Source organism: Lactuca serriola, chromosome 9, assembly GCF_051521515.1.
Source record: "Lactuca serriola cultivar US96UC23 chromosome 9, Lser_US96UC23_V15, whole genome shotgun sequence".
Taxonomy (NCBI): Eukaryota; Viridiplantae; Streptophyta; class Magnoliopsida; order Asterales; family Asteraceae; genus Lactuca; species Lactuca serriola.
Genome location: NC_136416.1, coordinates 87,232,874 through 87,248,225, shown reverse-complemented (window position 1 = coordinate 87,248,225; position 15,352 = coordinate 87,232,874).

Sequence of the window (15,352 nt, the reverse complement as noted above, 5' to 3'; positions counted from 1 at the left end):
AAATTAAGTCATTAAATTTGAGTCGTTTATTATGACTTAATGAGTGTCCAAACACGTTAGAAGCACGTGAAAATGCTTTCGATATTTAATTAGATGAATTTTAGTTACAACCATGACGGGTTACGACAACTTAATCGGGTGCGACCAAAAGCCTCGTTTAACGTCAGTATCGGGTAGAATTCCACTGTGTCTCAAACTTAATCCATATTTAAGGTTCAAATGACCTCATTTTGAATCTTTTCACCCTCTCTCACTACTCTCTCTCTCTCTCTCTCTACAAACTCAATTCTTGGTCCAAAATCATCCAATTCAAGCCTTAAATCATTAAGGTAACTATCCTAGCTCATAGTATAACCTCTTTGGCTTTCAATTTCGTGTTCAAACTATGAAATAGGACCATAAACATGTGTTTACGGCCCTAGAACAGTCCTAGGCTGTAAACACAGATAAAATGGGTTTTGGAGACCAAAAACCCTCCCAAATCACTTATGGAGCATAGAAATGACTTAAGGGTTTATTGGAATGGACTAGGAACACCATAAACTCATCATTTTAGGGGTAAATATGAGTTTACGGCCCCATAACATGCTTGGACCGTAAACACCCTTTCATGGGCAGTAAACTCCTTCTAAGGTGTTAAGATGCCCCTTAAACACCTCCTAAGCCTTGGAATAATGTCTAGAAGCAACCACAAGTGTGTTAGGGACCTTAATCATCAAAAAAACTACCCCCTTAGGAGTTCACGACCGTAAACCCCCCAAGGAAAGGTTCCTGGGCCGTAAACTCCTATAACTTGGTCAAATGGTGCCTTAACTTCATCCTATGACTTGTAAAATGAATTAGAATCAGATGTGATTAACCTAGGACCATCAAAACACATAAGGAATGAGTACTTGAGAGTTTACGGACGTAAACTCCTAGTTTACAGCCGTAAACTCCTCAAATGGTCCATAAGTTGATCTAGTCCCCTTCCATAGCCTTAGAACTAAACCTAGCATCATCCCTCAAATGTTATAAGGCCAATTAGCAACCAAGAACCCATTGCCCATGATGAGTTGAAAAATTCTTTGATCGTTTAGATCTTACACAGGTTAATCAGAATAATGCAAAAAAAATAACAAACAAGAGAATGAATCAATAATGAGCTGAATGATTCAATAGATTCACGCCTCAGCAGAGCTTGATGAAGAACTTCCACTGTAGAGGCTTTTAGGGTTACAATCGATAAAACAATAATCGCTTTGAATGATCGACTAAACAGCTACGTACAAAGATGCATGCAAGCATCTATAAATACTAAACCCTAATAATTAAATCACGGATGGACAGGCCCAATCCGGATACAAAATTGGGCTAAGGACCGAGCCCAAGACGCAACACATAATGAACCCAACAATCTCCCCCTTTGCGTCAATTGGGGCGAGACTCTACTTTGGCTTATTGGATCCTGCTGCATTAACCTTCTTCGTGGTTTCGAACAGGCAAGGAATGAGGGCAAGAATAGTTTGTCAGAAACGAATATACCAGTGGACCATGTCATTGAAGTATTTCTTATCATCTTCACAATTTTTCTTACACCGATTGATGATCCCCAGAACATGCTCCAGACACGAAGTGGTGTAAAGATGTTTGTCAGCTAAAGCAAACAGACATTTTTGGCCTTCTTTCCTGGTGAACATAACCGAGTTTCGCTTCGGATCAATCCTCCCCATCTGCATTTTATTCAGATCACTTGCAGAACCAACTGGGGAGATGGTGGGGTTTTTCCTAAGTACATTAGCAATTTCCTGATCCATCTTGGCAACCTCCATGATATAACAAACCAACATCCTCTTGAAGTGATCTATGATCGGCCAATATTCAGTTTCATTGGTGAGGAGGATGTTATGCAGGATGATCCAATCGTGAGGATTTAGGTTAGGAAGATCAGCGAGAGTAATGGCATGTTCGGCTTTAACTGACCCCCTCAAGACTTTGAATATGACGTTCGTGAAGTCACCCTCCCGAAAGGGTTTGAGGACCCGAACATTGACAATCTTCTGTGCACTCCACGTTTGATACTGAGGTTGAGCAAACCTCATATAGAAATCAATAAGTTCCCTATCAACCTTCGGGTGAGGATGAGGAACTTCAGCTATGTAGGGAAAAGCATGAAAGATAAATGCCTTTTGGGTCAAGGGCATGTCGAACTGAGAATCAACAGAATTAGCCCTGTCCAAAGAGATCACATGTTCAAGCCAGAGGATGTTGGGGGACTCGATAGCTTCTTTGATAACCTTATCAAGAGTCCATGGAGGGAATAGGGTTTTTCGACTTTCAAGGAGATCATGAGCCTCCTTCATCCTCCTTTCATTTGCTTCGGCCTCCCTATCAATCCGAGCATTCATGTCCGGTTCCTTATCCCTGGCCTGTTTCTTCAAAATATCAGCAATGGTTTCTTTGTCTTCGTCTCCATCACTGTCATCGAGAACCTTTTTGCCTTTGTCTTGAGCACCCGAACCTGATGCATGACCAGTTGTTGGTGGTTCAGTTGCTTTACTTGGAACTGATGAAGAAATTGGAGGTGGTTGGGATTGAGCTATGGAAACATGAGGAGGTTGAGATTGATTACTGCCCTTTGAAGCTCCTTCTCCCCCTTGTTTTGGATGGACCACTTGCTCAGGAAGCCCCTCAATTTTGCTAAGCATGGAAAGGGAAAGAGCAAGTTTCTCAGCAAGAGTTCGCCTCACTGAGTAGTTGAGAATCGGGTCATGCGCTTCAATGATGTTCGAGAGGGCTCCGTGGACATCCGAAACACAACTCTTAATCACAGCACGCTCGGATCGAAGAGAATCAACCTCCTTCTCAGTTTGGGAAAGTTGAAGACTCTTGATTTTTAGCGTAGTTGTTTTGCGTGCAAGCGCATCCATCACATAATTTTCGGTGGCAAGGTCTTCTTGGAGCTTGGTCAGGCGATCCTCAATGGTTGTCTGGAAGGATTTGTTGTCTGCTTCTAGGGTCTGACGAAGACTGGCAAAGTGGTGTTGTTCTTTTTCAAAGGAAGTAGCCAGCTTCTCAACAACCGAATTAACCTTCGCTGCATTAGATTCGACTGCTCGCTGCAAAGACTCCAAAAAGATGGTAGCATCTCGAATTAGTTTTTCTACTTTTTCGATCGCAGCAGCACAAGCCTTTGTTGATGCATCTATAACAACAGTAGCAGAGTTGATGGAGGCTTCGTGTGCCTTGGTGAAAGTATCGACCATCCCCTGAATGGCAGCTTCCTATTGGATAAGGTGTCTAAGTCCATAACTTATTTGGTACATACTTGACCCGACCCGGCATGGTCCATTTGGGTTGCACTTCACCCAAACGATTTATGGATAATTTTATAAGAATTGTATACTTACGATTTATTAATATATTATAGGTTATAATATATTAATATGAAGTCATGTTATTTAATTAGTTTTAGTCTTAAATTAATTATGAATTAATTTAGAGATTAAAAAGAAGACTGATTAAATTATGGGCTATTATATTTTATATAGTGTGGGCTAATACTCATTTGTTAATGGGCTAAGCTAATATGAAAGTCCATGGATGATCCATAGAGCTTTTAACCCATGGATCCTTGGAAAGGAAAAGACATGGGTAATTAGGGTTTCACCCTAACCATGCACACTATATAAAGAAGCATATGATGCAAGAAATGAGACACTAGTAATGTGAGACTTAGTGGTGGCCGATTCCACAAGAAAGTATACTACTCTCTCAAAGTTTTCCAAGTGTTTGTGGTGATTTGTGATTCCATTTGAGGCATTCACACTATTGGTGCTTGGCTCTCAAACTCCAAACAATCAACCATCATCAAAAGGTATATTTTTCTACTAGTACTTTTATGATTCATAATCCTTATGCTATGCTAGTTAGGAAGAAACCTTGGAAGTTATTATTTTCATGTATTTTAGAAGAAAACATAGATCCAAGGTTTATTAGGGTTGCATGCACACTTAGGAAGTGTTAGATTGCTCAAAACCCAACGGTGGTATCAGAGCCTAGGCTTGTTTTCTTGAATACTTGATGCAAATTGCTGAAAAATGTCGAAAAACTGCATTCTGCACAGCAGACTCGCTGAGTCCATTCATGGTACTCGCCGAGTCCATGTGTATATTCAACCAACTCGCCGAGTCAGTTCATGCACTCGACGAGTTGGCAGGTTAATTATTATATATATATGTATAAGATTAATGGTTAATTACTATATATATAAGATTAATGGTTAATTATTATATATATGTATAAGAACAAGTCGTTTTACCGTTAGTAGGCCTCATTCACGAAGTCGGTCTATAAGGTGGGTATAAGGTTGTTGCCTATAAAATGGTGACTTAATGGGTGTCCACTCTCACCCACCGCTTGCTTGATAGGTGGAGGGTCGTTAGCCGATCGGGTAGGACAATGACTTTAAATCCTCGTTAAAAGTATAATGATTATTATAAAGTAACTAAATATTTTTTATTTAATTCCCAATCTTAGTTACTTTAGGAAAAATGTGAATTTGGTGCTAGCCCATGGAATTCACACTTTGTACCTTACCAAGTCGTTGGTGGAGCATGTGTGGTTAACCGGCACACTAACTTGGACTAGTAAGGATCACGAAGGGTGACTTAATGTTTTTCATAGATCAATGGAGCGTGTGTGGTTAACCGGCACATTGATTGGGTGATAATATTAAGGGTACCAAGTGAATTGGTATGGTTATTCACACCTTGTTTTGTGATCCTCGGCATCCTAGTCACAAAATTTGAGAGGGCACACTCGAGATTGAAACATGCCATTGAAAAGTTCAATGAATCTCAAAAGATCTAGGAATTTCAAATCCAATTAAAACCTAATAAATTATTTCGTTTTTCATGGTGGAAATTAGTGAATCGTCATTCGCCTACCTTCAAATATTTTATAGCTTGGATTACGACATCCCTCTTCCAAATTATAAAATATTGTGTTGGGTCCTAGCCTTAATATTTCATATTGGGTGTTATATTAAGGACTTTGAATCAACTAACTTGATTTTCTCCCATTATAGATGGCTGGTTCAGACAACTATGATCTTCCCAAATCTCTTGAAGATGGTGTCCCTCAACATCATGCTTCACTTCCTCCACCTCCTCCAATTATTCTCCCTCACCCACAAGTTCTTGAAAAGTTTAAAGTCACTCAATCCCTATTGGCAAGCATAGTCTATGTGTGCTCACATCTTGGAGATAAAGTCACATATTGACAAGCCGGGGGAGTTGGGTGTCAAAGTCTCGTGAAAGTTGGATGTTCAATCACTTTCTTAGTAACATAGTGAGTCTCTTTGGGACTACTATGAGGCAGACTATGACATGACCCTTAATGATGTTATCTTTTTGCTTGGTGTTGTGGAATCAGCAATGATTTGGAACACCAGTAAAGCAAATTTGATTAAAAGAACAACTTCCCAAGTCTATATGGACATTGACAATGGTAGCATTGGATATCTAGAAAAGGATTTCTCTTCCCAATGGAAAGGGATCGGCTATAGTCAACTCAGTTGACCAAATAGTAAAGAGAAAGGCAAATTCTGAGATAGTCTCATGTGCTATTACCAAAGGTTCCATGTGTTTTGTTGCCAAAGGAAGGGGCATTGGTTGCGAAGCTGCCCTATTCACCTGAAAGGTCATAAGGTTGATCAAGTCAAGAGGTTTGACTCTACTTCGGGTAAAGTCCACTGTCTAACTCTATTAAGTTCCTATTTGGAGATTCTTATTACATAACGTGAATGGGTCACATGCTGATGTTTTTAAGAATCAAAGAAAAGATAGGAAGCTTAAAGTAAGTATATGTTGATTCTGATTGCAAAGGTGGGTTTCGATTGCATGGTTCGACAATCAGAATTTTGAGCTGTTGCTTAAGAGTTATAATATATTGCTTATGAATAGATAACAACATGGTTTTCATGTGGATTGTAAGGATAAGTTTTCCGCAAAGTTTTAAAATAAAAGAAAAAAAGGGTTTTAATTTTATTTATTTTAAAAATATCCTTACAATGGCATCTGTGGAAAATTGTTGCTTATATGTTTCCAGTAATAGCAATATTGGAAAGTGGATTTGTTTCTTTCATTTGTGGTAGTGTCTGAATTTACCAAATGAAGAAAGTTTTTCATCACCCAAGTTTCAATTGGACAGAAACTTGGAATCATACAAGTTGTATTGTATGATGAATGAGAATTTTCATCTTTGAAAATTAAGACTAATTCTTTGATCACATGTATATGTGAGTCAATTGAAGGACTAAGGAATTAGGTACACTAGGTGTGCGCTGGTGAAGGTCCACCACAAAGATTGATTTGTCATGATTTACTAAGGATTAGTAAATATGATTATACTTATGAGGTTAAGTATAATTCTGTAACATTGGAAAGGTTACAATGTATGACAAAACAAATGAGAAGAATCAAATTAGGCATAAAGATAAAAGTTTCTCAAATCTAAAAGGATGGGAGAGTACTTTAGTATCGTATTTCATGATCATCTTAATGATTATGAAACCATATCACAAATTCATACTCTAAGGACGTCTTAGTGCATTGTTATGGCTAAGAAGAGAGGTCATGAATTGTTGAATTGGTTAAGATCTAGAAGATGAGTCATACTTCGTTCCAAAACAATTCTTAGAGTCATACTCCAAGATTGTAACATTGAGTGACATAAAGTAGGTTTTAAAACACTTATCAAATGTAGTGTAGAATGTTTCTACCCTTGTACATTTGAGATTTGTAAGTTGTGATGTCTTGAATGAGACAAAGACCAACTAAGACCAATTGCGTGAAGTGTTAGTCTTGATAAGAATCCGCACTATCCTTTGAATATTTGTTTTGTCAAGGAATGGTTCTTGACTGGGGAAACTTATATGTCAAGGGGACAGTGGGAGCCTTAAAGATCCTGAAAGAGTTTCAACATTTAATCAAGAGTAAAACCTGTAATTTATCACTAGCACACAACTTAAGGTTTGCAACCTATCGTGTTGACATAATTCTTGTTTCTGTATCTACTTCAAATAAGTTGAATTTTCCTGTGAGTTATCAGAGTTCAATTTGGAAGCATTGGTGGGCCTTATGCTACCAAGGTGACCAGAAACTAAGATTGAACAAGTTTAATCCATGTAAGCCTGAATTTGTCACTAACCTTATCTTGTGATTATGGTTTTGACAAATTCACATGGATAGGAACTCATACACTATAAAATCTAAGTGTCATAAGGTTTCTCTCCGATTCATGAAAATGATGGTGAGGAAACGCTTTCACTAAGTATATTTTACGTAGATATCAATTGTGTTATTTGCATTTTCAAAAGTCGTTAGTGGAGCGTGTGTGGTTAACCGACACACTAACATGGACTTGTGAGAAATGGAAAAGGTCTAAGAAATTGAGACTATGATTACGGCATCCCTTTTTCATAGTTCTTGAAATTGCTTAGACACACATGTGAGCTATCTAAGAAAGGGTGTATGAATCTAAATTTCAGGAGTCCAGCAGATTTCTGGAAATATGTCAGAGCTAGTGGGAGCATAAGTGTAATGCTGATAATCATCATGTTAGTGGGAGCATGATTATTACGTTTAGTGTTGCAAGTTAGCAATGTTAATTATAGAAAACAAAGTTTCAATTCGTGAAGTTGCAGGGGTTGAAAAGTTGTTTTGCTATAATTAAGGGAGAGGAAATTATACTTCATTTCAATTCTAAAGCTTAGATTGAGATTTTAATCCTCTTTAGTCAAGAATATATATATATATATATATATATATATATATATATATATATATATGAATTTTATGTTGGAATGCTTCAACTTGAAGAAATTCTATATATATTGCGTTTTCAAAATTCGATTATGATTACGGCATCCCTCTTCATAGTTAAATTTTGAAAACATGGCAAATAAAAAATACTGTAGCAAAAGACTGGTCTAGTATCATGTCTTTATGTCAAACATCATGAATCGTGTCCCATATGCTTCGGATATAGGATCGATTGCATGTGCTATAATATTCATCTTTTCTAAATTTTCCAAATGCTTAAGGAATTGAGAAGGGAAAAGTCGAGAATTGGATATGACTAAAGTGATTAAGCAATTGTCGAGGACAATCTGAGGTTCGCCAAAGATTGGTTGCTCAGGGAAAGTTGGAAGTATGATGTAAGTTGTCGAAAAGGACCATATTGACATATTCTGAAAAGAAGTAACTCTTGTTCGGAAGTGATAGTCAAAATGGGACTATGGAAATGTCTCCATAGGTGGAAGTTATGCAATCTATGTAAGATTAGGAAACCTTAATGCAAGAAGGATGTTCAAAGCAATGTACTTTGAATATGAGACTTCCGTTCCATAGAAGTTGACATTCTTTGGAATACTCTGTAATGACTGGTGACAAGGTTTTGGTGACTTTGTGCATAATCATTACAAGAGGAACATTGCATAAAAGTTTAGATTCTAACAGTTTTTTTTGGTAAATGATAGGAATCGGGGATTCTCACATTTACAATAAGGATTTGGGATTGTGAAATGAGTATCATTGGAATCATGTTCAATTGATCTACATCACAATGTAAGGATCATAGACAAACATAGTGTGCATACTAGGAGTATGGCATAACTATTGTTTAGAAAAACAAAGTGTACATGCTAGGAGCATGGGACGACTGTTGTTTTTTATTCAAGTCTTAAGTTGATTGTTTGAAACATTATACAATGAATAATGTGTAATCAATATAGTGATAAATAAAAGGTGGTTCTATTTATATTCAAAAGGGTTCTGAGACCATATTGGATTCGATTATTATTGTGTTTCACTTTGCATGTTTTGACTTCCAAAATAGCTAGGTTATTCTTTCCGAATGACTAAGTTATTTGAACACTCCACAGTCGTTCATATGTTGGAAGTAGGTATGAATCAAGACTGTCATGAATCGAGTTTGTAGATGGCTAAATGGGTTTAGTCATAGCAATGGTTGCTACAACATTCATGAGTGCTCATAAGTTATGAGTATTGGAATAAACCCACACTCACTTGTATCACTTCATGGAATTTATCTCGAGTGATCGTGAGACGGTAATATCATATAAATCTTCAAACCTAGAGATATGAGTTGTTACCTATGAGTTGGTTGTGCATTGATTGCACATAAACGCATCAGTAACTTGATGTTATAAAACGTGCCTTTGTGTACAATTCAACAAGTAGTAGAACAAGCATATGAGTCGAAGTTTATCTGTTCCTTCTAGAAATAGAAGCGATATCTGGGCCCCTCGATGATTTTGTTGTGACCTATGTACCAGCCGGTCAGAACTAAATTGATGTGTTCGATTAAGTTCTTTGTCAAACAAATCGAAAATCGGGAAACAAACTGCTGGACAATAAGTACGACGTTGTTCCATGTATTTGTCCGGCTGATATCATGAGAACAGAGGATTATATGATCACTTATCTAAAATGGCGCTTCATAGTTCAACAGAGTTTTCGAGAGCTACGATTGCTGGTTGGTTCCTGAAGTAACATACGCGAATATAGTTATTATACTTATCCAAGTGGGAGTCTATTGGATAAGGTGTCTAAGTCCATAACTTATTTGGTACATACTTGACCCGACCCGACATGGTCCATTTGGGTTGCACTTCACCCAAACGATTTATGGATAATTTTATGAGAATTGTATACTTACGATTTATTAATATATTATAGGTTATAATATATTAATATGAAGTCATGTTATTTAATTAGTTTTAGTCTTAAATTAATTATGAATTAATTTAGAGATTAAAAAGAAGACTGATTAAATTATGGGCTATTATATTTTATATAGTGTGGGCTAATACTCATTTGTTAATGGGCTAAGCTAATATGAAAGTGCATGGATGATCCATGGAGCTTTTAACCCATGGATCCTTGGAAAGGAAAAGACATGGGTTATTAGGGTTTCACCCTAACCATGCACACTATATAAAGAAGCATATGATGCAAGAAATGAGACACTAGTAGTGTGAGACTTAGTGGTGGCCGATTCCACAAGAAAGTATACTACTCTCTCAAAGTTTTCCAAGTGTTTGTGGTGATTTGTGATTCCATTTGAGGCATTCACACTATTGGTGCTTGGCTCTCAAACTCCAAACAATCAACCATCATCAAAAGGTATGTTTTTCTACTAGTACTTTTATGATTCATAATCCTTATGATATGCTAGTTAGGAAGAAACCTTGGAAGTTATTATTTGCATGTATTTTAGAAGAAAACATAGATCCAAGGTTTATTAGGGTTGCATGCACACTTAGGAAGTGTTAGATTGCTCAAAACCCAACACTTCTGTGATATCGGACCGAGAGGAGGAGGAAGAAGCGACGAGATTATCAATCTTCTCGTGAAGTTCCTTGATGTGCTTTTTGGTGACAGGATCATCATCATCATCATCGCTCTAAACCTGGTAGGGAATGTAGTAAACTGAATCGAAAGTCATATCTTCCCCTCCTAGAAGTGTCTCGGTTTCGGATGAGTGATTGGGAGATAATGGCGATGTTGGAGGTTGGGTTGTGGGAGTAGGTTCGGGTGTAGAAGTGGGTTCGGTTGTAGGTGTGTGTTCTAGTGCTGAAGTACGATCCCCCGTATCAGATACGTTGGTTCGAACTCCAGTGGTTGTTGTTTTTGTGGCTTCAGAGAAAATGGGAGGTGGTATAAGAATAGAAGTGGGTGGAATATAAGTAGAGGAAGTTATGGGGGGAATGGAAATAGATATAGTGATAGGTGGAGAAGAGACAGGTTCGGTTGTGACTGGTACCTCATGTGAAGGCGAATAGGGAGGAGAGTCGCCTCGAACCGACTCCTCTGATTCTGAACTTTCATCCTCTGATTCACTTGAGGAAGAAGCAAGAACAAGTTTTCTTTTAGGCTGTGTTTTCTTCTTCTTCGATGGAGGTGATTGGGCTACCTTTGTTGATTTTCTCTTCTTAGGAGTAGGGCCTTTCGTCCCTTTGACCACTTTCTTTTCTTTCCCTTTCTCTGGTTTCTTGCCCCTGGGAGCAGGTTTGTCTGCGTCGTTGATGGATTGAAGCATCTCTGCAGTTAGCTCTCTCGGACCCGAAGGAAGAAACTCCCTGTAGGTCTTGATGATGTGGCTCTCCGCTGATACACAAGCATACATGGACTCAAGAATTGAGCCAACAAAGATAAACTTGGAGGGATCAGTGACGATGATCTTTATAGTGTGGAACACGCCAATCGAGGAGAGTGGAGAAGTGGCCACAGTGGGGACATGATACTTGTCCATATCCTATTTGGTGACGAGCGTCCAAAACCTGGCATAGGAGATTTCAGTGTGTCGAGAAGTAGAGGCGAGGCTTTGAATCAACTGCTGCCAGAGAACCGAGCCATAGTCGAGGTTGATCCCATTGTACAACCCATAAAGAATTGTCATGAATAAACGACTGGCCCCATCAGAACCTGCACTCATCTCAGATAAACCTTTGAACAAAATCGTGAAGAATCCGTTCCAATGAGGAGGAAGGCATGACTTCTTGAACTTCGTGACAGTAGTAAGGGTTTCAGTGTAACCCATGTTGTAAAACATGGAGAATAATTGACCCACAATGATCGAATCAGGGTTAACCCTCGATTCGTCAGGTTCAAACCCTAGAAGCCAGCAAAATCGCTTCTTTGAGATGGAGGTTTTGGTGATGATAATACACAAATCACTACAAGGTTCGAGCTTTTCGTGAGTCTCTCGTCTTACGAAAGCCTCGCAACCCCAAACCTTGATATGTGCTAACGAGGGAGCTTTCTCTGTCCATATCTTGTGAGGTGTTTGGCAACCTTGTTAGTCGGGACTAGATTAAGGATATGGGTGGCAGTTTCTAAGGCATACCCCCAAAATGAGATAGGTAACGAAGCCCGACTCATCATGGAATGAACCATGTCCAACAAGGTTTGATTACGCTGCTAAGATACACCATTCAACTTCGGTGTCATAGGTGGCATCAATTGCGAAACAATTCCGCATTCCTTGAGGTAGTCGTGGAATTCCATACTAACGTACTCACCTCCTCGATCGTATCGGGGCATCTTAATTTTCCCGCCCATCTTATTCTCCACTTCTTGCTTAAACTCTTTGAACTTTTCAAAGGTTTCTAACTTGTGCTTGATTAAGTAGATATACCCATGTCTGCTATATTCATCAGTGAAAGTCACATAAAAGCGGTACGCATCCCTTGTGGTGGATCTAAAGGGCCCACATACATCCGTATGTACGAGATCCAATAAACCCCCCTTTCACAAATGCCAGTGAAGGGTGACTTGGTCATCTTTCCATGTAAACAATACTCACACGTGTCATCGTACCAAAGGTCGAATGACTCCAACACTCCATCCTTTTGGAGTTTGGCTATGCACTTCTTGTTGACATGTCTAAGACGAAAATGCCATAAGAATGATTTATCCAAACCATTGGAAGAATCGATATGCAACACATTATTTCCTAAGTTGTCTACAACCATCACAGTTTCATATATTACATTACAAGGCAATGCTTCAAAATAGAAAGTGCCATTAAAGAAAGCATTAATAGAACCATTTTCCTTATTAAATGAAAATCTAAAACCTTGTTAATACAAACCATGAAAAGAAATAATGTTTCGTGTCATTTATGAGGAATAGCAAGAATTATTCAAATCTAGCCCTAACCCACTACTAAGAATTAAAGAGTAGACTCCAATATTGGTGACAGGAAACACTTTCCTATTCCCCATGATCAAGTTTATCTTCCCATGCTCCACATTCCTACTTCTTCTTAGACCCTGCAATTTAGAACAAATATGAAAACCACATCCTGTATCGAGGACCCAAGACATAGTATGTGATGAGTTATTAGAATTGAATAGTATAATTTACATGAAAAGGGGGGCTTTATCTTCCCATCCTTGATGTCCTGCAGGTACTTCAGGCAGCTTCATTTCCAATGCCCTTTCTCATGGCAATAGTAGCACTTTGCTTCCTTCGGGTTGGAAGAGGGAGCAGCAGGACCAACTTTGGTTATGCTAGACGAGGTACCATCCTGGGACTTTCCCTTGTGGCTCTTAGAAGGAGCCTTCCTCTTCTTTCCTTTTTCGTGCCCAATAGCCAAGACAGGGACAACAACAGTAGGAGTAGATGCAATTGATTTGCCTTTCAGGCTACTCTCAGCAGTCCTTAGCATGCTTAGAAGCTTTGTTAGAGTGACCTCCTCCTTGTTCATGTGGTAGGTCATACGAAACTGGTGGTATCAAGGAGGTAAGGAGTGTAGAATAATATCTATGGGCAGCTACTCATCGAAGTTAATAGTTAACTTCAGCAAGCGGTCCATGTATCTCTGTATTTTCTGCAAGTGGGTCATGGTGGACTCTCCATCCATCATTTTGGTAGCGATCACCACATCAATGATCTCATACCATTCCTGCCTAGCACTTTTATGGTACCTTTCCATCAAATCTTGGTGCATCTCGTAGGGATAGTAATCCTCATAGGACTTTTGGAGTTCGGCAATCATTGTTGCGAGCATGATGCAATGAACCTTCATAGCATCTCGCTCATGAGTTTCATAAGCAATGATTTCTTCGGGAGTGGCAGTGTTCACATTGACCTCTTTCAGCTCCTTGTTGAGAACATACTCTTTGTCCTCGTAACGGGTGACCATGCGAATGTTGTGGATCCAACCATTGAAGTTGGACCCATCGAATATCACCCTCCCACACAAGTTCATGAGTGAGAATGAGCCAGAAGGGGTCGAGCCAGAAGCGTTGTTGTTATTCGAAGTAGACATCTGAAACAGAAAAGGAACAAAGTTTAGATTAGATAAGAATCCTCAATTTGACACCTAAATGAAAATTTTGGGCTAGGACCCAACACAATTATTTACAATTCAGAAGCGGGATGTCGTTATCTAATTGCAAATAATTTGAAGGTAGGTAAATGACGATTTACCAATTTCCACTATGAAAAATGAAAAGAGAATTAAGTTTTAAATGTATTAAAACTCCTAGATCATTTGATATTCATTGAACTTTTCAATGACATATTTAAATCTCGACATCCCCTTCAATTTTGTGACTGGGATACTGAGGATTACAAACAAGGCGTGAATAACCATGCAAATGTACTTGGTACTCTCGATGTCATTTACCACCTAATCAATGTGCCGGTTAGCCACACACGCTCCATTGATCTATGATAAACATCGAGCTACCCTTTGCCACCTTTGCTAGTCCCAAATTAGTGTGACGGTTATCCACACACGATCCACTAACGACTTGGAAGGATGCAAAGTGTAATTTCAAGGAATAGCATCATTTCACATTTTTCCTTAAGTAACTAAGATTGAGAATTTTTTATAAAAACATTTTGTTACTTTATTAATCATTATACTTTTAATGAGGAATTAGTTGCCTTATCCTACCCGTTCGGCTAACGGCCCTCCACCAATCAAGGAAGCGGTGGGTGAGAGTGGACACCCATTAAACTGTCATTTTATAGGCAGCAACCTGATACCCCCCCCCCCCTTTATAGATCGGCTTCGTGAATGAGGCCTACTAACAGTAAGACTAGATTAATCTTATACACACACACACACACATATATATATATATATATATAATTATTAATCTTATAATTTTATAATACTATAAGGGTTGAATTTTAAAGTTGTAAAATTCTAGGGTTTGGAATTTAAATATTTCAAAATTAAAACTTTTAATTAAAAATTTGAACCCCAAAATCAAATTTGAAAAATAATTAATTAATCATATTACTAATATTTATCACATAATTTGACCTAATCTATTTCCTTGACAAGATAATTCAAATCAAAATACAAATAATTAATCTTTATCATATAAAACAAGTAATTATCTTATTTTTGACAATTATCTTTGAATTGCATTACGATGATCCATACCTTATTGTAAAAATCGGATTTTAACAGCCAAAAACGTTTTTGGTAATTACCCTAATTCAATTTCAATCAAAATCCCAAAAAATCAGCCACCAGATTGCCCAACTCACCGAGTCAGAGAATGGACTCGTCGAGTTGATCAGGTGACTCGACAATTTCATGAGGCAGAAGCATGATTTTTCGATTTTTAGCTTTGAACAAGTTTTAGAATGCATCAAATACAAAAGAAAAACAACCTAGGCTCTGATACCATTGATGGGTTATGAGCAAATAAGCATTTCTATGGTGCACATGCAAACCCTAAAGCTTTGGATCTAGGTTTTTCTATTTGTACATGCAGTAATCATCCAAAGATCTCAAACCCTAAACTAGCATACAAAAA